This window comes from Centruroides vittatus, unplaced genomic scaffold, assembly GCF_030686945.1.
Source record: "Centruroides vittatus isolate TY-2023 unplaced genomic scaffold, ASM3068694v2 contig_370, whole genome shotgun sequence".
In the NCBI taxonomy this organism is placed as follows: domain Eukaryota; kingdom Metazoa; phylum Arthropoda; class Arachnida; order Scorpiones; family Buthidae; genus Centruroides; species Centruroides vittatus.
The window spans coordinates 2,721,605-2,744,327 of record NW_027122193.1 but is presented as its reverse complement, the minus strand read 5'-3'; the positions used below and the strand labels follow the sequence as shown (position 1 = coordinate 2,744,327).

The 22,723-nt window shown below is 30.4% G+C and overlaps 1 pseudogene; it reads left to right on the top strand.

Annotated features, from left to right (window-relative positions):
• The window catches only part of LOC136975320 (receptor-type tyrosine-protein phosphatase mu-like), a 44,535-nt pseudogene extending 23,139 nt beyond the window's left edge, over positions 1 to 21,396 (top strand).
• Positions 21,397 to 22,723: the final 1,327 nt, after the last annotated feature.

Here is a 22,723-nt window from a genome sequence, read left to right as displayed (position 1 = left end):
AATACAATGAAATGTCTAAGTATTTTATAATGAAAAGTAAATTAAATATTAAGAAATTCAGTTGTATATCAATATATAGGGTTAATGTTACCTATGGTTGCAAAACGGCGGCTCGTCTCTGATTCCAGCAAACAGAAGAAAGGAAACAGTGGGAGCGCACGTTCTAACCTAAACTATTTTAATAAATTATCATAATTATTACCAACAAAATTATTAGAATAGGTTAGGTTAGGTTAGAACGTGCGTCCCCACTGTTTCCTTTCTTCTATTTGCTGGAATCAGAGACGAGCCGCCATTTTGGAACCGTAGGTAACATTAACCGTATATAGTATATACTTTCTATCCAAGATAGAATTAAGAATTGCCATGTGTTATTTGTCCTCCAAAATAAGAACATCTCACTGTTTTAATATCATATAGCCTCCATATTGACTGTAAAGAAAATGGATGCCATCGATTCAAACACGCCATAAGTGTCCTCTTTTTACAGAATAATTTGTTCTGCATTCAAAATATTTCATCTGCTGAGCTTAGGGTTGTATAAATAAATAAAATAAATGCAATTGAATTGTTTAAAGAGAGAACGTAAAACTTTTTATAATATTTTATCACATAAATTTAACAGTTATCGTCATTATTATTTTGTATAATTCTGTTTTGTTTATTGTATTTCCTGAATTATTTCTTACAGGCTACATTGTCATTGGGAATTGTTACTAATACGATTATTATTATTATTCTACATGATTTCTTTAATACAAAAATATATATAATAATTTCTATTCTAGAGTATTGTTAAGCCAAACGCCTACATAGCAGCTCAAGGTAAGCATTTTATAAATATCTTTCTCCTTATTCCTTTTGACAATAAAAAATAAATATAGCTTTAATTTTCTTTTTAAAAAAGGACCAAATGAATATACCATTGCTGACTTCTGGAGGATGGTTTGGGAACAAAATTCTTACGTTATTGTTATGTTGACCAAAGTATTTGACTTTATCAGAGTAAGTAATATTATCATTAATTACTACATCGAAGCTCTGCATGGCTCTCAGAACAAAGCTATACAGAAGCTTCAGGGAAGAGCTTCTATTGTATTCAATTGTAAACATTTATATATTAATCTATTTATATTTCTTTCTATTAAAAAAATAATGTTATTTCCTTACTCGTACGGTATGTAGTTTGAAAGTTAATATTTTTATATAGGTTATGTGTGTCCAATATTGGCCTAGCGAAATCAATCAATCGGAATCGTACGGAGATTTAGAGACGATATTACTCTCCGAAGAAATGCTAGCCAACTTTCTTATTAGAACCATCAGGTTAAGAAAAGTAAGATATTTCTTTGTTGTAATGTATGATCACTCTTCAGGTTAAGTAAGAATTACGTTCTTCTTCAAGGGTGACGAAGTGAGAGACATTACTCAATTACACTATACCAATTGGCCCTCGCACACTTGCCCATTTTCCAGTGCTTTATTGGAGTTTAGACGTAGAGTCAGGATTTATATGAGTTACCCTCCCAACTCGGGTCCTACTATCGTCCATTGTAGGTAAGATATATTGCATTCAATTCTATTTTTGGTGGGATAAATTTTATTATATCGTAACTCGTCTCGAAGTACAATCATTTATCCCAGATTCTAATAGAAAATATGGCATAAATTAGAACGATGGTTCCTATTATTATTATTTATGAAATAGTAAAAATGAAAAATCCGTGTTTTATATAGTGTATTAGATGAAAAATATGAATAGAATTAATTTTAAATATATATAAATTATCCTTACTAATTTACTACAGTAATACAGTAAATTAGCTTAATATAATACACAAGTGGTAACTAGGAAAGTACAATATAGTGAATAATTGAATATATATTCTAGTGCATTATTCCTGAAATTTATAAATGTTTAATGTCTCTTTATAATAAAACACTTGTTAACTTTTTGTACTATATTTAAATTTTTTCTATTATCTTTATTAATGAAATGATGCCTTTAAATTGACTGTTTTTTTGGCAGAAATGCAGGAAGAGATAAATAACAAGCCAATTATTAAATGAAAAAACATTAAAACATATGACTTTTTTATATAACTTTTTTAAATGTAGGTTTTGATTTTGTTGAAAGCAATAGGATCAAAGTAAGGACTTATATAAAATAGTTTTCTATTGGGCTGCAATCCTTCTGTATGTCTGTTGTCTTATGTTAATCTCGAGAACGGAGTTAGATAAATAAAAGTCGAGATAGGATATGAAAGGTTAGGGTCGAAGGCCTCGATTAGATATATACGAACTTCCGGGCTAGACCCGGAAATCACGTGATTTCAATTCAGAATTTTCTCCAGATAGGTGACCGGCATGACTCCATTGTTATCAGGAGAAGTATGACGTACAGGGGCAATAATATAGAATAGGATACGATTATCATTATATCAGTTTTGCTTCAAAGCTATAAATTATATTGTAGCCAAATATAATAATGTATATTTTACTTTAAAAATGCAACTTTACAATACTTGCTTCGAAAATAATTTAGATAATGGTTGAAATGTTGATTAATTACTGCGGATAATATTACTTAAAACTCACGATTAATGAACCTATGAGACCTTTTAGTAAATACCTTTCGGGCTTTTAGAACTAATTAACATTTTAAATAATGCTATTGTTTTTATGTGTATTTTGATAGGAAACAACATTAACTGCTATATTTAAAAAAATACTTTATAGCTTAATAATGAGTTTAATTTATACACGATTTTAGTTCGGAACATTTATATTGTACATTTAAGGCCTTAAAAATAACATTATATATACTGTATACATTTACAGTATACAGCAAATGTATTGTATATGTGGAAGGTAATAGTGGAAGTATTGTTTATCGTGTTTCTAATAACTTTTTTCTTAAGATTCAACTTTTCCGTCCATTAAAAAATATAGATGCAAGAAAGTAACTTATAAATATATTTAAAAAATGTTTAAAAGGAATTTTTAAATATCGATTTTAAGTTGTCTTTCCCCCAAAATGATGATATATTGACCACTTGTACAGTTTCAATCTTGACTTTCAATGAAATACATCGCGATGAAGATATATTTTTTCCAATAACAATGTAAGTTTTGGCTCTATCCTAATCTTTAATAATAATTTCTGCCTGGGAAAGATATATTATACAGCCTATTAAATTTGATCGATTTTTACATAAAATTCAGATAAATTTAACTTCAAAAAGTTTCATGTTATAAAAAGATCATTACATTGATTACCGATTATTATTTTTTTCTTTTATTACTGTATTAAACTTTAAATAAACTTAATTATCGTAATAAATACTCCAATCGTAACGTATCTTGGTATACGAGAATAGTCTAAATAACATAGTATCCAGCCGTTTTGTATTTTTTAAAGCCAATATTTATGCAGTGTTTCGATTATTTTTGCCACTCCAACGTTGCCTTTTGTATTGTACGATTGTACGACTTTTAATATATTTTCTAGTGACGGTTGTGGTCGTACCGGAACTTATCTTTGTATCGATGCTAATCTAGAATTAGCCGAAGAAGACAACGTATACGATGCATTCGGGTATACAAAAAAGTTAAGACAATCCAGAAGGGGAATGGTAGAAAACGTGGTAAGATTTTCAAAAAAAAATGTCTTCAGAATTAGCTCTTAAACAATCGAAATTTTCCTAATTTTGTCGTGTTTTTTTGGTAGGATCATTATAGATTTATCCACGAAACGTTGGAAGAAGCCCACGTGTGTGGTATCACTTGGTTTCCCGTCACCCAAATTTCTCAACAACTCAAGCACAAATCCATGAAGAATCCTATAACCAAACAAAACGAATACCAGAGAGAATACGAGGTGTGTACGCCTTTAGAAACAATTGTAAATTACTTGTATGTTTAGCACTTAAAATTTAAAATCTAAGATAAGATTCGTACGATTTAACTGAAATTTTAATACGATAATATGCTTATAAATACGGTTATAAAAACTTTGAATTGATAAATTTATAGAATAAATTTTTGAGATAAATTAATCTGTAAAAAGGCTATTGTGTAATGTAATTCATTACGTTACATTACATATAAAAATGTAAAAAAATGGAGCGAGTTGTCACTAGAGATATGAACTAGTTGATTTTAGTTCAGTCGTAGAGAGTAGAAAAAAGGAAAAAGAAACTGCACTATGTGCCAACTTGGAAGAAGAAACTGCACTTCCAGACTATCCATTGAACAATTGCCTATAAAATTAAATGGCAAGAGAAAAATTGAAATGTAAGACATTAGAGAGATTACATATAAAAGCGCACAATACCTAACATTTCCCTACGTTTATATTATTATTTATAACAATATTACATGGTTCTATTCACTCGAATTTTATTCGATATCGACGGTAAAATATAGAAAATTGCTAAATTTGAGGAAAGTAAATACAAGTAAATAAATGAGAAAGTAAAATAAGTGGAAGAAAGAAATGTTGCGAGATATTCCAAATGCATTACCAGATTCGAGTGGTGACAAGTAGAACGGAGAAAGATAAAGAAGAAAAAGCCATAAATCAACAAAAGCTATCTCATAAAAAGCCAACTCGAGTAGAGAAGCTAAGTCAAAAATAGATTCTGCAACTTTACAGTAAATTTTACTTCCATCTTAAGACAATTTTATTAATTATTTTTTATCCGGCCATCTTGTCACAATATTTCTAAACTATCTTCATCAATTAATCTGTTACATCATCAAAGGGACGAACTTCATCCATTAGAGATTATTCTCTTCCAATCTGGATTCTGAATCTTTCTATATTTTATTATTTTCTCTTTTATTTCCATTCATATATCTGTTTTTATTATTATTTTTTCCCTTGTATTTTCTTCGTAAATGGTCCTATTTATTTCCGTTTTCTTTACTTTACCAACTCGTTTACACAGTGGAGAATTAATTCAGAAAATGGATTCTTTAATTCCTTGCTATAAAGTCAATGTTAATTTGTCATTTTCATTAATAATTAATTTAATTATTTATTATCCTTATTACAACGGGGGGGAAGTATATAAATTATTGCATTTTCTTCACTTCAAAATAAAATGTTATGTAATAAAGATAACATCGCAGTCAATGAAATATATTATTTTTTATTTTTTAATTTAAAAAAAAATCAGAATTAATCCTTCTTTGTATAAAAAGTAAAAAATATGTAAAATAATTTATTTAAAAAGAAGGTAAAATGTAAAAAAACAAATTTATAATCATAAAAACTTACATCTATAACGAGAATATTGAAGATTTAACTTATAATTTTCGATTAACAAGAAAAATAATATTATTTCCTTTCACTTTTTATTTTTCATTTTACTTTCCAGACATTTCTCCCCTTTTCTTTTCTCGTAAAATCCCCGAGGCTTTGCTAGAAGACGGAATAATCGTTGCTTTTAGTATTTTATATCTAGCATTAAATGGATTTGATGCATTTATCGTGGAAGAACGAGATCAAAACTCTAAACTAACGTCTTAAATAGTTAATTATTTAACAATTAAGTATCGTTTTAAACACGTTTTTATCTCGTAAAAAATTTAAATTTATTTGTTTCCTTCTCCTGCCAACATACGTTACAAAATAAAAATGTTTTCCATTAGGTGAGTGAATATATTTTCACTTCTGGCAAACAATGTTGCACACTACACTCGCCGATCTCTTATTGAATAACTAGTAGAGCACGAAATCCACGTTTTTGCTTTCTTTCTATCGTGATAACTCGCTTCTTCTACTGATTTTCTTTCCTAAAGTCACGCAATTTCTATGAAAAGAAAAGGGGAGAAATCCTCTACTACAAAGAAAATGTGTGAAAGTATCTAAGACAAACTCGATAATATATTCTGCTTTTATTAAAGGAAAACACGTAGAAACAATAAGCGATTAAATATTAAAATTTTTTGGGGTGCAATTTGGAAAACTCGTGGACTTATAAAGTCTTTCCTTAATCGCCAGAACGGTTTTAGATACATCCAGATAAGGAAAGTTAGGGGAGGAGGTGTTCTTAGCGAGTAAACTACAAAGGAAGGACCTAAAACTTTCCAAAATTTAGTAAATTAAACGAGGAAACTTTCATATTATGATAATAAATTAAACGTTTTAGTTACTGGAACTCGAAACAATTCCGTAGTAAGTCAACCTTTGGCTGGTTCTTTAATTAAATGACTGCAAACACTCGCTAAACAATTTGTAACTTCAAATTTATTGTAATTATCGCATACTTTAAAAGTTAAATAAACTTAATTTGTAATTTTCCTTTCGGATTTTCGGTATTTTCAATGTAATTATTATAATGATGATGATGATGATGATGATGATGATATAAAATTAAGTGGATTGAATTTTCCCCTATTTTTTTTTAATGGTTTTATTGATTTAAAACGGATGTAATAATAGGAATTTCTAACGTGTGATTACTGTAAAGTATAAATATTTTTATTCATTTATTTAAAAACGTTTAATCTAATTGAATATTTTCTCGGCATTAATACAGGTTTTGATAGAGTATTAATGCACTGAATTAATAAAAAAGATAATGTTAATTCAAAGATCTTGTTGAAAAATTGATCTTATTTTATACATTTTACTTTAAAAATTGAAAGAAATGTTAGAAAATTATAGAATTTTTATAATTTTTTAGCTCCCGAGTTACTTTTAATTTTGAATGTAATCAGTTATAAATTAAGGTTAATGTTACCTACGGTTCCAAAATGGCGGCTCGTCTCTGTTTCTAGCAAATAGAAGAAAGGAAACAGTGGGGACACACGTTCTAACCTTACTTAACTTACAGTAGACCCCCCCTATAACACGGTAGAAAAGTTCCGTGTTATATGATTCCGTGTTGTACGAGTCACTTAACTACATGAGCCAATCACAGCCCGTGTGCCGGACTGTGATTGGCTCATGGATTCATATAACACGGATTCATATAACACGGAATTTTTCTACCGTGTTATAGGGAGGTCTACTGTATTCTAATAATTTTGTTGGTAATAATTATGGTAATTTATTAGAATGGGTTGGGTTAGGTTAGGTGAGAACGCGCGTCCTCACTGTTTCCTTTCTTCTATTTGCTGGAATCAGAGACGAGCCGCCATTTTGGAACCATAGGTAACATTAACCTAAATTAATTATACATTAAGTAAAGTGCCATACTTTGATTATTCGATTGAAGGAATTTAGCGAAAATAAGAGAATTTTTACAGATTTGGACGAATCTTTCGACAGATAATAAACTTTAATGCTTTCCAGCTTCTAAAACACACGAAAATAATAAGAAAAGTGATATTTCTTTCATTTATTCGATAAACTTTAACCTTAATCTCAATATATATTCTTCTTTAGATTTTTTCCCCCATTTAATTTATGATTGATTTGATTTATAAAGTAGGAGGAGGAGTAATTTAATTACCAGTATTTCACGTTACCAGAATAATTAAAGTTAAACACAACTCTCATTATAATTAAGGGCAAAAGAACACGAAATATAATTTAGACACACACAATTTCACTTTCTATAGGCCTATACTGCTTAAAATTGATAATTTGTGTATAGAACACGGGCAATTAGCGTATTCCCGAAGGTAATGTTAATTACATTTGCACATAACTTGAAAAGTTTAGCAAAATTAAAACATAAAATCAGTTAAACTGGCGACGATAGAACACAGATTAAGCATTTTATTGTGGAGGGGGGGGAAACTTAATTGTACCTTTTTAAAATGGCGGTTTAAATATGAAGTACCATCAGGAGATTAGTGGATTAATTGCACCGTGTAATTGATTAATCGATGCAATCTTCTTAACTCAAAGGCGGTTTTTTCTTTTTTCAGGATTGTTGATGAAATTTTAATTGCCTGAATTATTATACGTGTATATATCAATTTGCATTGTCGGCTAATTATTCTTAATGAAAAAGATGGCTCTTGGACTAATGAAGTTCTAGAAAGTTAATGAAACCACAAAAAAATTCGGCAGAATTGCTTAAAAATTCAATAAAAATTGCTCTTTATACGTCGTACCAATGCTACCATTAGTGGATCTTGATGTAAATCTTCAGTTTGTCGTGCAATTAACCCAATTAGTATTGTGGGAATTGACGAATTTAACCATAAAAAACTTAATTCTAGAGAAGCAAAGATGTATTAGGCGTTAATTTTAATCGTTAATAGATTATAATCGAGAGGATTTTTTTAGTATTTTTGCTTCTGCAACAAGAAAAAAAAACAATCACGTTAATCTCCAAGTTGGAATGAATTGAATTTTTAATGGCTTCTCCATTAATCCTCTTCTGTAATAATTCAATTTTATGAGATTATAACTAATGATAATGGTTTTAAGCCGGTTTATATCGTTAATAACTATAAAAATAAGAATTAGATTAACGTTTTATTATAATAATATAAATTATAATATCAAGATTAATGCTAATTTCATTGGTAGAATAAAGATTTTTCATATAAGTTGAGCATAAATTAGAATTAAGGAAGGATATAAATTAAATAAATTTAATTTATATTAAGATGATTTGCATTTTAATTTATCTTTTATTTAAAGCACCATTTTTTAATTTTAATTTTCTCCGCAATGCTAACTTTGTATAGTGTTTGGTAAGTACCGAAAAGTTCTCTTGATGTGGAATCCCTCGTAACAGTTATGTGCTTTTTTTAATATGCTGGATATGGCCCGCTTCAGTAAACAAATAAGTAAATAAATATGGTTGTTTAGAATTGAATTTTAAGAAAAAATTAAATAAGAATTAATTCTTTCCTTTCGGATATATTTACGTTATTGGCCTGCTGCATGCCAATCGACATTTTCTGCTTAAATTTCAAAGAAATTCCACTATTATTTCTTTACAATTTAATTTCCACGCTTCTTCATTTTATTAGCCTTGCATAAATATGTTCAGAATGTGGATATTATTTTTAATTATGTATTCATTTTGGATAGAAGTGGATTATTTGTAAAGGCCCTTCCATTTTACGTATGCTTACATTGTATAAAACTGGATAAATTTCCACAGTAAACGAGTAAAAAATACCTTAAAAAACCTATTAAATTATTAAATATACCATCGATTTTTAAGCCGTAATTCTTAGAAACGATTTTTAATACAGACCTTGTTTACTAAATGCTGTCGATTGTACAAAATGCATGAAATATTTGCTTGATTCTGTTGTACCATTCGATGGTTTATTTATTTCTTAAATTAATTTACGAATCCGCACCCCTCCCTTTTTTAATAATGAAATTTTTATTATTTTTAAACGTGTAGAAAATATGCAAAATGGCCTCCAAGTTGTCGATTGGTGATTGCGCCGGAGGACATCGACCCGAAAACAGAGAAAAGAACAGAGATGTTGCAATTGTACCACGTGAGTACATTATTTTATAACGTATCGACAGTAATATTACAGAGGGAATAATCGATTTTTTAAGCCAAAACTAGAAAATAAATTTTACAAATTTACAAAGTTATGACGTAAAGTATTCAAAGCACACACGCCTCGAATGTTTTCCATTCCCCCCATTTAAATTCTACAGCTTCTATACTCTTTTGTTATCATCTACCAATTCACAGAACTAAACTTGCAGTTGTGCGGGTCTTTGAAATGTTTATAGTTAATATAAATATTTTAAATCTCTTCGACAAAAGAATTTCTCTCTTTTTTTTACAGCATAAAGACATATGAAAGTCGAATTTACCGATGCTTTTATATAGTTTAAGAATAAAAATAAACCAGAACGGCTGTACTAAAGTAGCTGCTATTCACGAGTTTTCTACAATTCCGAACGGATGAACTTTTAATAAATACTTCTAAATTGCACGTTTGAAATACTGTTTTGCATTTTTAATCAATTATTCGGTGGGTGCGCTAATATTCTAGATAACAATTTTATTTATTTACGGGGTAAATAACACGCAAATAATGGTGCACGGGCTCTCGTAATGGTACAATTATATATAATAAAACATTTATAATTTTATGCGTCGTGTACTCCGAAAACTTTTTATGTACCGTACATCTATTATCTGTTGAGGAATAGGTACATAATACCATTACCTCAGTGTGCCCACTACTGGAAATGCCCATTCCTCTTAGGGCCCTCGTCTCTGTATTCGTTCTATATCTACGTAATGTTTCTTTTGGCAGGGGCCTCACGCTTAAAACGGCCACCATTTTTAGGCAGAAATTTGGCACGGCCGCAATTATCATTTACTTTTAGTTGTAATTATACAATAGCGAAGTAGTGTCAAGCTTTTGTTTCGTATCTTATAATTTTTGAAAATATTCTTCAACTCCGAGGGTTTGCCCACCAATGATTTATGTCCGTAGACAAACGTATCTCGATACCGAAGTTATGATTGATGAATCGATTTTTCGTGTAATATCCTTTTTTCTAAGTTCGAAATTAAGTAAAATTCTTCTTTATTCGTTTCCTTTTCTAAAGAAGTTAACAAAAACGAGGCGTATCGATCGCCGAAACAGCAATGTACAACTTAATTCAGTTTTCCTAAATTGCAAATAAAGCTGACAAATTTCATTTATATAAATCAGTGGCTCGTTATGGATTTGAGGGACCCGGGCGAATTTGAATTAGGGGTCATATATACAGCGTTTGACTTCAGACATTTGCCCTTTTTCGCCCATAGGATAACGTGTACGCGTGTGTTTATGTATAGTTTACGCGTAGATATACACAAGCGACGTCGATGAATTATGTAAAGAATACAAAAGTGGCCAACTTAACGGAGCACGTAATGAAATTAAACCGAATCGACTGTACAAAATTAAGAATTCAGTCGGAGTAAATAAATAAATATCGTTTGTATATTTAAAAAGTTGCCGTTTATTTAATTAAATGGTAAAAAAAATTGCACGGAGAACTTCTAAACGATTATTCTAATTAAGCAATATGGAAAATAGGCGCATAATTAATTACTTTTCAATTTAATTTCATCGCCGTTAATCAAGATTATTCTATTTTGTCGTTTTGCATAATTTTTTAATTAAAATTATAATTATTATTTTTTTTTTCGTTTTCAGCTGATAATTTTCGGCCATATTTAACGTCGTTTCAAAGTAACGATAACACCGATTATATCAACGCCGTCTTCGTCGATGTAAGTTTGTTTTTTTACTTTTTTAATTTTATACCTGTACGTATGTGTGTACAACCAGACCTTGATATAGCGCCAACGAATACTTGTCGAATCTATAACGACACAATTCTTATTGTTTGAGGTACTTTGGTTTAGCGCCACACTCGGTTTAGTGCCAATTTCGGAGGCGATCGAACTGGGCGCTAAATTTATATACACACAAAATGTATATTAAATACTTTATTTAGTACATAAATTACACGTTATAATATATATAAACGAGCAATTATTTATTGTGACACGGTCGCACTGCCGGGCTGCAATTTTAATCTTATTTATTTAATTTAAAATATATGCTCTCAACCTCAAATTAGTGGCGTCGTGCCTTTGTACGTCATACTTTTCCTTTAACGATGGAGTTGTGCCGGTCATCTTTCTAATACCTTTTTGGGGAAAATTTTTGAATTGAAAATAACGTGACTTCCGCTTTGCGTGGGAAGTTTATATGTAGTTAATAGGGGCTTCCTGCCCCTAAGGTTTCGGTGTCTAATCTCGACTTTCATCTATGGAACTTCGTTCTCGAGATTAAGGAAAGACGACAGTGAGAATTTATAGGCCTACGATTTTTTCAAATTGCAGTCCAATTAGATCATTCCTATATCTAAAAATATAGGCCTGTACCATTATGAAATGTGTAGGGGTGCCCTTGGTCTGTGTTGTCGTTTTCCTAATCCTCAAAGGACCCCAAATTCCATTATTAACATACAACAGAAACAAAATTCTAACCTATCCTGCAAATAAGCATCGTTCATTAGACCCCTTTATGTCTATTGTCTTATGTACTGTACTATACGTCTATCAAAAATTGGCCTCGAAAACAAGGAACGTTCCTTGTCTATGTTGTTATTTTAAATTTATCATAAACTATATTTTGATGTGTATTTTCACGCGGTTGTGGTGTGTCTCGTATGGGCTTTCTTTGAATTTTATATACAACAATTTTCTAAATATTTACAATATTTGTAGCGCTCGATTAAATTTAGTAAAATGCAAACAATTTCGATTAATAAACCCGAGAAAAATGTCCGGAAAATTAATTTAACTTAACGTCAGAATTCAAATTTTATGAACAAACACTTGGTTATAAGATTAAAACACGCGCTCCAGTAAGCAGATTTCGGCCTAAACACGCGTGAATATAATTTAATCTGTTGATTAATATGTAAATTCGTATTTTAAGAAAGACGTTATTTAAAGATGGAGAGAAAATTCTAGAGGTTTCATGATTTATAAGACAAGTAAATCTTAAAAATTCCTCGGGGAGCGGCTTCCTAGTGTAGATGATGATAATTTTCTGAATTGCAAATTTCTCTTTGAGAATTCATTACACGCCGGTAGATTATTATCGTTAATTAAACAAATACTTTCCCGTTTTATTGCGAATTTTATAACGCTTAAGTGGTTTTGATATTTGTAAAATTATCTCGCTAGATTTGCAAGTATTTGAATATTGTCAAAGTTCTTCCCTCCACCATCAGAGCACTTCTTTTGGACAATACAATTCGTTTTATTGCACGCACCGATGCAATGTTCGTATTCGAAAAATAATTAGAAAAAATATTAGTAAATGTTCAATTGGGTTAATGTTACCTATGGTTCCAAAATGGTGGCTCGTCTCTGATTCCAGCAAATACAAGAAAGGAAACAGTGGGAACGCACGTTCTAACCTAACCTAACCTATTCTAATAAATTACCATAATTATTACCAACAAAATTATTAGAATAGGTTAGGTTAGGTTAGAACGTGCGTCTCCACTGTTTCCTTTTTTCTATTTGCTGGAATCAGAGACGAGCCGCCATTTTGGAACCATAGGTAACATTAACCTTCAATTGTTCATCGCCATCTTACGCATTGTATTTTCCGGCCTCTGTTATGTATAACAGAGGGAAAGTATGGCAATCGGTGGAAAAAATAGCTCCTCAAATTTTTAATTTTTGCACTCGGGTCACCTCGAAACGACCGGAAATGCAAAAAATTCGAATGTTTTTTCTGTATGTACGGATGTTAGTGTGTGTGTGTGTGTTCATCCTATTTAAAGCTTAATAACTCCCGAGCTTTTTGTCGAAAATTTCTGAAATTTGGCAAATGGATTTGTTTATTAGGGTGATTAATGCTGTTAAATTTTGGTGGTTAAAGGTCGAGGGATTGGGGAGATAAAAAGGATTGTGTGTCGTATTTCGAGTGTGGTCGGACTTAATGGCGATTTTACTCGTTACTATTAATAATAAAACCCATCCCTACCGTCAAAATTAAGCTTTTTGCCATTTTACAATAGTTAAAAATAGAAAAAAAAAATTTTTAAATAAAATATCGTAAAAATGGCGCCCCAAAATTTTAAATGTTTCCGGGAAAGTTAAGCAACTCGTTACTGGATTTTTTTATGGATCAGTAAATAATTTTCATTGAAAATTTTATGGTTAAAAATTATTAAGGACGATAATTTTAATTAACGGACTTTAAAACGGGATTTCTTATTGGCTTTCAGAATTATTTATTAAGCTATTCGGGAATTAAAATTAAAATTACGCATCGTTTGTTCGAAGAATCTATATTATAGATCAAGCGTATTTCCATCGATTTAATTAGTAATAAAAAATCTAGAATTTCTCGTATTTCTAACGAGTTACGCCAGTTAACGAGCATTACTTCGGAGCGAATTTACTCAGTTACTTGCATTGTACTCTATACAAATACATTACAGATAGTAACCGAAGCGAAATTATCGTTTTATATTCTGTTAGAATGGTAGTAAACAGTTTAATTCGGAACCAAACAGTAGCAGAACGTTCATTAACGTTGGAAATAATTAGCATTGGCGTAATTGTCAGAGAACGGCCAATCAGTAGCGTAACGTATTTTCTCCAGTGTTTGCAACTTCCAAGTATTTCCGAATCAATTAAACGTCATTACTTATTTACAGAACTATGTAAATAATTCATTCTACACGCTCCTAACATCGTTATTTCAAATATTCGTTACGTCGAAGTTGACGTTTTTACACGTCATAATTCTAGATTTTCTTTTTTTTTCTAGAATACATTTTCCGGCCGACTAACTTTGTTATCGTTCTAATGGATATTTTTTAAAGGGTAAACTTTGTTACGAATATAGTTGCCAAATTTATTTTGGCATAAATGTTGTAAATGTTTTAAAATCTTAAAAGATTTTCAAATGTTTCAGGTAAAAAAACATGGCAGAAAGTTTGGTTTGTAGGTTAATTATATAAAAAAAAAAATATAAGCTGGAATATTTAGAAAAGAAAATGGCGGAGAAGGTTGTAAAATTGGCGATCGATGCGATGTGTTAACGTAATAAAAACTTTCTTACAAATTCAATTGGTTTGTTAACGTTGCCATTGGAAGAACCATCGATTTCTATGGTTTTAACTGTCAAAATCGTTCTGCCATCTGTTAACCGGGTATCAAACTAAACGAGGTATTTTTATGTCCCCCTTTAAATATACAAAAATTGTTTTCTGGGAAAGAAAATTTATTACCGCATTAAAAATATAGATCCCTGTTGGCAAAGCGCAACACCAAAACAAAGAGGCATTTTTGTTTTATTGTGTTTTTGGAATAATAAAATATTAACCGTGTTAAATTAATTGTTTATTTTAATCTTGTATGCGCAAATAATTAAGCAGCATGGAGGAAAGTCATTAACAGCTTCGGCAAATTCTCGCGAGTTATTGTAAACGGAACACTTCATTAGGATAGTAGGAATGGTAAAAAAGGTCCCATTTATTAATTATCGCTGAATATTTACTGTTCAAACAGAATTAATCCTATTTATCTACTGTAAAATCGTTATATATATATATATATATCACCCTGGCCTTCGTTGAGATTTAGTAAGTCTTCCCCGACCTTGCTCCCTGTCCTCCTCTGATTAAAGTGACATTAAGTTACGTTACGTAACGTATCAACTAAACAATTTTTGTTTTCTCTGGCCCCCTCCCTAGGCTTAAGCCTAGGGAGGGGGCCAGAGGGAAAAGCGTAATGTGTGTACTTATTATTAGATATTGAATTATCATTGATATTCTTTGTGACGTATTTTTTAGAAATGACACGTGATTCTTTGTATCGAGAAATGTCGTTGGAGTGTTTCGTGGTGTAAACGTTAGTTTGTTGGCGAATGAGATAAATATCTGATAAAAATGCAACCGTGCTTTATGTCACCGGAACGTGATCTATTTTATTAAAATTATAATGTGGTTTGTAAGGTCTCTGGAGGCTGCAGATGCGCCTTAGACTATCGAATTGCCTGTAATGCACGCGGGATGTTTTCTCTCTTCCCTCCTAAAAATTCTATTTTGTAGCCTTTACTTTTATATATTTCGACATTTTATATTAAAGTTGAGTAAACTTATCTTTAAGTGCCATAAAATTACGAAGATGAAGTCGAAAGAAATGAATTTACAAGAATTACTTTAATCAATAGCAATAATTCAAGCGGGCGGTAGAATGAATCGATACTTGCGAGAATAGATAACATTTGCAATGATTTGTTACGTTTTGTGACCGAACCGAGTTGTAATTTAAAATATGCAGCTGGAGGTTAGCTACTTGTACGCAAGTGTCAATGATACTGTTGTAGTGCTTTAGAAACGTACAAGACAAATTACGGCCATTTTTAATATTTTTGATTTTATTCTTTAGGGTTATACGAGACCGAAGGAATACATCGTGACGGAGTGGCCTTTACAGAAAACCATCGCGGATTTTTGGTCGTTGGTGTACGATCACGAATGTAATTCCGTCATCGTCTTATGCAGTCCCGTTCCTTGTAATGTGAGTACTTACTTACGGGGTGTTTTCTTGTTTATTATCGTAAGATTTTATCTCGGAGAGGCAATACATATACGATTTAAGTTGGTTAACTAATCGGTCGATATCGTATTCCTTTATACTTAGGCTACACTGAATAAATCAAAGCACGTAACGAACGAGCGAAGACTCCGCCGACACTAAAAGTCTTCCAAACAACGGGACACCTAGAGACAGAACTATTAAAATAAATTGATTCTCAAAATTCTATTATTCAAGAAAGTAAAAAAAGAGATAGTTCTTTCCTTCCTTCCCGTGAACACGAGTGAAACCTTCTTGGAAAAATAACCTTTTAACGTATTAAATAATGACTTTGCATTGTAACACATTGACTGTAAAAAACTAACTCTTCCTTTTATCTCTTGGTTAATGGAACTCACTCGGTAACACTCAAAACTATTGTTTTGACCTTTGTAATACTCTTTCGGGAAGGAATCTTTCGCTACTTAATATCGAGTCAAAGTGTTTTATATTGGACAGACGTATTTTCTACGAATCGTAAAAGCAAATTTACCGTACAATTTTAAACTTATCTTTCTTTTTAGGCATTTCCCCCGTTTTGGCCCACGGAGAGAGAGAAACGAAAAAAGTACGGACCCGTTTTCACCGTAGAACTCGTCTCCTATAACCATTATCCCAATATCAAAACGTGGATCTTCAAGATTTTAAAGAAGGTATTTTTTAATTGTAATTTTGCGATAACTAATTCAATATACCACCCCACAAAATAACATTTCTTTAATCTTCTTCCCAAATTTCTACTAATCTTCAACATTTTGTGTTTATGTCAGTCAGCTCATTATTATATTATACGACTTAACCATAAAGTTGTTTCTCTGTTTTCACGCCGTGTGCTTGTGACGTCCCTACACGTTTGTTCAGAAGTCTTATCGTTCCTCTTACCACTTCATTCCCGGGATATTTAAGTGCACAGATTCACAACCGAGAGCATCCACGTCTGCCACCCAGGTTCTTCCAGCACAAGTTTTGACAATTTGTTTACTTTTACCCTAAATCCAATATTCGTATCCTCTATACGACTACCTCATTCCCTTAAGAAGTTAGAATATATTATTTGGGAGATAATTATTTTCGATTTCCCTGCTATAGAAAATAATAATTATTATGGCCTAAACTTTATTTTCTTTAAAACATTTGATAAATAGAATTTAATTATTTCTAAAAAACTTGTAATATTGTTAAGGCAATTCGTACAAAAGACAAAGCTTCACAAAAAGATAAAATAATTTATAATTATACTAAATGACAAACCCTTCGGCAAATTACATTAAAAATTGCAAAACAACCCTTCTTATTCTTGCAAATGAAGATTAAAGAAAAAAATTTCTATTTCAAAATATTCAGTTAGTTAGTTACCTGTAACCTTTTAAATTTATTGGAAAGTAAGCCTTCTTTGATAATATTCGTAATTAATACCTTGCTAAATGGTTTGTTCTATCGTCCGACGTGTCGGAACAGATTAACTATTAAGGTGGAAAACAATATAAAATATTTACTACTATATTGAAATGAAAATGTCACTTCTTAAAAAATTCAAGTGTTTTAAAACTAGTAATTTTCAAAGTTTTGTAACTTTATCCATTGCTCGCACCTTCTGAATTCTGGGGTGGTTGCAAAAGCTTCTTTTAAAGAGAGTAGGTTGTTTCGTTTTCTCGCATTAATTGCTTAAGCGATACGCGTCGGGCTACAAAACTCAAATGTAAAATTAATAATGAATTTTAGGGATGTAAAGATAAATAATTATAATACGAAACATTGCTTCGAAAACTAATTGGCCAATCCATACAAAATCAAAATGGTAATGAGTTTTAAGAGTAAAATTATATAACGAAGAAATTTCTCTTGTGATTTGCCAATAAATTTTTTATTCCTTCCCAACTTTCGGTAAAATAATAAAAATATCCTCTTAGAATCGCCACTTCCGTCGAATGACGTAAGGTATTGTCGAACTTCAAATTAATATTCCTCGGCACTCGTTAAAATATGCACGAAAGACAAATTGCATAATTTGTGTAGGATTTGACACATTAAAGAAAGAGGAATGGAATACTGCTCTGTAAAACATGAGGAGAAAAAAAAATAATCTGCACAAATAGAATAATGGCATTATTATGTGTTTTAAAGAAAATAAAGGCAATATAATTTTTCCTCCTTTATAAATTTCTTCCATTACTTTAAAAACACTTGTAAATTACCTCCTAAATAATATCGCATGATTACAAATCCTATATATTTAAATTCATTGTTTTCCTGTAAATCTTTTTCTAACTAATATATTACGTATATTTGCTTTCTTTATTCAAATTTTAGTAAAATTTACAATATTCTATATTAACAGCTTAGTTCTTAGATAGCAAATATTATTCTTCGTATGATCTTTTTTGGAACTACATCAGTTTTGCTGGTTTGCTGCTTCTTGACGAAATACAGTTGAACTGACAATTCTTCCAAAAACCATTTAAAATGTCAAAAAATTCTAGACTTGCAAAGATTAATGCTGTTTAAAAGCTAACAATAAAACAGTTTTTAACTCAAATAGACTAATAAATACTGATTTAAGGTAATATACTTTACAAATAAATATAATGATTAAAGTTTATGGCAAAGGATAGACTTATAAATTAAACTGATATTGATTATATATCAATAAGCATTTTTAGTTTTTGGATGTTAGCATTTAAAGCTTGTTGTTGTTCAGATAGATATTATAATCAACTTATTTTGCAAGGGAGTTAATAATCAGTTTGTGCTTAAACAACTCTATGGTTCTCTTTGATTTGAAATATCACAAATAAAAAAAAAATCCTGTTGTCTTGCAATTTGGGATGGAAATATGTAAGAACAAAGCTGTTTTTTTTTTTACAAATATCCTTAATATTTTCTAAATTACAATTTAAGAGCAAACAAAAATTGTTATTGCACCATTATATTACCTAAAATTCATAAGTATTTAGTGTTTTGGAAACAATGAATGGATAAATATATAGTCATTTTTTAGTATTTTTTCCCATCAGACTGTAGATATTTGCACCTTGTACACATTACTTACAAATTATTTTAGTGTTAGACACACCCAATGATCACCAAATCTTGTTAGTTTCCTGTAAATTAGATGTAGACAAATATAATTCTGTTATATTTCTAATTTGATCTTGAACATGTTGAATTTTTACTTTTTGATGTTAAATATTTGGAATTTTTATTCTGTCGTCTATTAAAATAAAAAGTTTGGTAAAAACTAAGGGGTGTAAAAATTTCCGCAGATAGTGTCGCTCACGGAACTGATGGCCGGCGTCAAAGCCGAACCGAGAACGACTCAGTTGTTTCAACTGACGTGTTGGCCGGTAGGTCACAAAGTGCCTACGTCTACTAATGCTTTAGTAGAATTGATGAACATGGTAGAGAGATGGAGGCAAAGGACGGAGTATGGCCCGGTTGTGGTGTTATCTGCGTAAGTATCCGATTAAAAAAAATCTACAGTTTCTTTGTGAAATAATACATATGAAAAATGAAATTATATTTAAATAATTTTAATAAAACATGCAGAATAGACTGTTAGAATTAAATAAATGTACTGTATTCATGTAATCAAATAGATAATTCAAACAATTCATTTTGCTAAAGGAATGGAAGGAGTAGGGTAGGAGTGTATTGTGCTGCAAATGTAGCAACAGAGCAGGTTGTACAACACAGAGAAGTTGACATTTTCCAAGCTGTGAAGACGGTCCGTCGCCATAGACCTCAACTTGTCGAAAATATGGTAATTATTACATCACATATTCACCATAATTTAACATTTTAGAAATAACTTCATTTTTTTGTTGATATGAATTTAATCAAAACAGAATTTTTAACACTATTTACAGATAATAAAAAAAATAAATTGTACAACTATATTTTCATTACTAAAAAAAAACAACATACCACATAAAAAAGATGGGTTTGAACATATCTTTTATCATCTGGAGCATTTGGAATGTCACTGAAATACATATATTTGATGTCCGAAAACAATTTCTTTGGGGATGTGCTTTTTATATATTAGTATACATTAATAAATATGCTGTATTTGATTTGCATACAAATTATTTAGTTAATCTATTAAATAGTAAAAAGTATCTTTCTACTATAAAAAGATTTTGCACAGTGATATGATGACAAAATGTAGATACAGATAACAATGGGATCTAATTTATGTACTTTTGTCATCAGTTACTTATTTAATAAACAAATTCCTTGTGTGTTAAACTTCTGGATAGTTAAAGATTAATTTAAAAAAGTATTTTTTCCTTTTAAGAACATTTAACAACTACAAATTAATTATATTTTTATGTTTACAATTGTTTGCTTAAGTATCATGTGTAGTGTTTGAATTCATTTGGTAGTGAATTTTTATAAGTATTAACAACAAAACTGTTTAATCTGTTGTTACAGTTCATAAATAAAATTATCATTCTTTGTTTTGACAAATGAAAACCAAAAACTGCTTTATCTGGCCCACTCACATAAACCAACAACCGTGCACTTTTGGAACCTTGCTCCGTCATCAGCGTCCACCTACAAAAATTTGATGATCAAATGTTCCATTTAATGATGAATTTTTGTAAGCGGACCCTGATGATGGAGCAAGGTTTCAAAAGTGCATGGTTGTTGGTTCATGTGAGTGTTCCATATAAAGCAGTTTTTGGTTTTCACTCCAAGAAGTCAGAATAAAATATTTATTTGTTTATAAAATGTATGTAATTATTATTAATTCCATTTAAATGTCTGCTTCAAAAAGTTTAGCAGTCTGAATCTATAGAGAGTAAACATTAAATCCTTTTACTTTTGAAGTTCATTTCTTTTGAAGAGAAACAGTAGAGTAATACGAGACCTACTTCATTTGCCTTAAAGATGATTTGTTAATTGAAATAAGATAAATATAAGTCATACAATATGTTATTAGATTTTGTTTTTGTCATTCCAAAATACTAATGTTGTAAATTTATATTTTTTAACAGACAGAATATAAGTACTGCTATGATTTGGTTCTGCACTATATTCTTCATTATCTTCATAAAGAATGAGAAGAGCCAACAAATTTCAAATGATTTTGAATTGATTTAAAGTCCAACAATAACAAATTGATTTTTTTAAGTTAATTTCTATTTGGATGTTGGCAAAAATATTTTGTTTGTAACACACAAGTTGTATTTCTTGCAGAAATTAACATACAAAAACACACATTTAATGCATTTATAAAAAAAATCATTATAACACATGAACAAGTCCTTATTCAAAAAGTATTAGATAATATTTATTAATTCTACACTGTAAAAGATTCATTTAAAAAATTATCTTCGGGTTATAGTTAAGTTTGCATTTCCAAATTTATGAATTTAAATGTATATATCTAATGAGTCTTTTAGATTAATTGATTTTGGACAAGTTTTAACATTAATGCAGTATTATGTGGTAGACTCTTGGCTATCGGATTTGGATCTAGCAGCATGTCCAAAAGTAGTAAGTACAGAAAAAGACGATTGCAAAAATTTGTTAAGACATACAACTAAACATTTTGCACCAGATGGTACAAATGTAGTGGAAAAGACTATTTTGTCATAAACCAAAATCCATGTTACAATGTATAAAAATGCATATGTTTTGCGCCGGCCAAGCAGCAACTGTTAGTTTGCTTATCAAAGATTGTCTTTCTCATCCGTTAAGGATAATCAAGAGTCTACCAATCGTCATCCAAAATGCAACTTTTCAGATTCATTAATGGCAGACTATTAACTTTTGGAGTATCAAAAATATTTATCTACTAAGAAAAAGTTAAATTATCAAATGTATTATATTGTAGAAAAATATATATGTAAAAAATTATCAACTATTTTGATGTAGTGAAATTTTAAAACATTTGAACTGTTTGAATTACATCTATGCACATAATATACTGTTATAATGAATTTGAAAGTTCTTTATGCCAAAACATAAATTTTTATACACCGTTAGCTACTTAGTGTAGTGGAAGCATGTGACAAAAATCTGACTAGAACATCCAAAATTGCCTTTCTACAATGAGTCTTACTGTCCATTGGCAAGTATTAACATAGGCACATTTCAGAGAAGCAAGTTTAATTAACATCAAACCTGGATTTGTCCATGTTGTGCCAAAAAAATCAAATGATATTGGCACATTGTCACCACTGAGAGCAATCTTATAGGTCAGTGATTCTCAACTTTTTTTTTGTCACGGTACACTTTTAATAATTTAAAAATTAGGCGGCACACGCGGTTACTTCGGTAAGTACCGCAGGCAACCGGTGACGTCATAATAGTGATTTTTAAATGCAGCTGGTTACAAACTACTTCAAACAACCTTTACTCTGCAGTAAAATTAATTCTTTAATCTAACGTTTTCGGTTAGCTTTACTAACCCTCTTCAGGATTGCCAAAAAAATCGTTATTTCGAAAATTACGTTCGAAAAACTCTTTACAATTTAGAATGTTTTTAAACTTTCCGGCTGCGCAAACTCAGATCATTCTTTCACAGCTGCATACCGGCCGCTCTCCAAGCTGAAGGGATTCGATATGATTCTTTAAAATTAATGCTTTGTTCTTTTTCATTATACTTGTTAATACACCATGCCTCCGTATATTTAAGTTGCCTT